This window comes from Astyanax mexicanus, chromosome 1 (assembly GCF_023375975.1).
Source record: "Astyanax mexicanus isolate ESR-SI-001 chromosome 1, AstMex3_surface, whole genome shotgun sequence".
In the NCBI taxonomy this organism is placed as follows: domain Eukaryota; kingdom Metazoa; phylum Chordata; class Actinopteri; order Characiformes; family Acestrorhamphidae; genus Astyanax; species Astyanax mexicanus.
The window spans coordinates 76878103-76880144 of NC_064408.1; the positions used below are offsets into that span (position 1 = coordinate 76878103).

Consider the following 2042-nt stretch of genomic DNA (forward strand, 5'->3'; position numbering starts at 1 on the left):
TGGATCGTTCAGATCCGGAATAGCTGAAAGCGACTGACTGGGTACTTGGTCAGTAGATTTGTTGAGCACCCGAGTAGAGCAAAATGCAGGTGAGGGTACCTCTACATGTCCTACTTTTGAAAGTGGTGTGAACTGCACCTCACTAAAAAATCTACCCCTTCCAAACCCAGAATCTGACATGTCTTTGCTTATGGGATAACCTTTGTCTTTCCCCAAATCAAATGTCATCTTGAATACTTCACTTACACAATATCAACACCTATTGCTTGAAATAAATCAAGGATAGAAGAATACAAGCATGAAAAAAAAACAACAAAAAAACGTATTATTGTTTTTTTTTTTTTTTTTTTTTTTAAGAATTACTTAATTGTCCTTAAGTGTAATGTGTAATGTCTGTAAGAAACCTAGCTGTCACAGTCTTTAAGAAGATGGACGAAGAGCAGCAAGCAACCTCCCGGCGACCACGCAGATGCTGATCCACTGTGCGAAGATCCACTGTAGACTGATCTCAAGCACCAGGATCCGGGTCACGGCACCATTGTAGCCGGGTCGTGTTTGACTGTGTGTGTGTGTGTGTGTCCCTCTCTCTCTCTCTCCTAGTAGGCTTGGCCACCCTCTGCGTTGTGAATGCGATGATGGAAACACGGGACACACTCTGCCATACAACGGGAGTTTTATTCTTTCTATTTCCTGTGCATGAGAGTAGCATACAACACAGCATAGAGTGAATTCTGGTCCTTCTCACACACACACATGCAACTCTCCTCAGCAGTATTTAGCGCGAACTGAGTACACTTTTTTTCCTCTACATCAAGTTGATAAAACACACAATAAAATAGACATCATAAAATATTGTATCACAAATATAGAGTACTATGTTATGAAAATAAACATTAAGAATATATCTATAGCTATGAAATAAAATACAATATTATACATTACCATAATACATTACCCCATGCACATATATATAGAGAGACTCCCATAAATGACGTATATTTTTTTCTTCTGAACATTAATTTCATTATAACAAAACAAATTCCAATAAAAATAAACAGCTGATGCAATTAAACAATTAGCTAAATTAATTAAACAATTAAACAATTAACCTGTGGCAGTACCTATGCATGAGAGTAGCATACAACACAGCATAGAGTGAATTCTGGTCCTTCTCACACACACACATGCAACTGTGCGAAGAAAAGCACACCATATTAGCTTAACTGGTAGCAGTATCTCCCTTAACTCCACTAAATCTGCTGTACTTATATAAAAAAAACTCTCTACACAAACGAACTACCCACACAACCAGAGATAACTTACTCTTAGTACTAAAACACAAGTAAGAGTACAGATTTAGTGCACTATAAGTGCTTGAACAGTTTTAAAACAGTATTTCATCAGGAGCACAGTAAACACCCACCTCTCCTCAGCAGTATTTAGCGCGAACTGAGGAGAGAGAAGCCCGCGCTGACACTGAAAACTCGCGCGATTTCAAAATAAAAGTCTGCTCTGCAGTTCAGCTTAAAATCAATATTACAGCTTGAAATCACCCCCAAAAGGAACAAAAATCACAAATACAAAATAAATAATACCCAGAAATACAGAAAAATACTCAAAAGGATAACAAAGATAATTAGAGAAGGATTTTATGTGGAATGAAATAATAAAATATTATTTATATTCTCATCCGCTACACAAAGACCGACGGAGACAAAGTGGCAGAGGAGTGCTTTTTATAGTAACATGAAACACACTAGAATTGGAAACACCTGGGGAAGGGGCGGAGCTACAAATGAGAAACAGGTGGAAAAGTACTGAGACGGGAGACACAGGGGAGCACAGGTCACATGGGGAAGACACACAGAGATACGAGACGAGGCCAAGATGTGACAGAAGCCTCCCCCTAAACGCGCAGCTCCCGAGGCGCGTAAAAACGAACCCCGGGGGCCGGCGGTGGGGAGAGGCCGGGGAAAACAAGAGACGAAACCGGGGACTGAAATGGAGACTGGACGGGAGACTGAACGGGGAACTGAACAGGA

The 2042-nt window shown here is 40.2% G+C and overlaps 1 long non-coding RNA gene across 1 annotated transcript; it reads right to left on the minus strand.

Annotated features, from left to right (window-relative positions):
* Positions 1-656: 656 nt before the first annotated feature.
* LOC111193874 (uncharacterized) lies at positions 657-1695 on the minus strand. Its single transcript, XR_007440674.1, has 2 exons — positions 1424-1695; positions 657-690 (listed from the first exon to the last, which is right to left on the minus strand). It is a non-coding gene; the product is annotated as an uncharacterized LOC111193874 (long non-coding RNA).
* Positions 1696-2042: the final 347 nt, after the last annotated feature.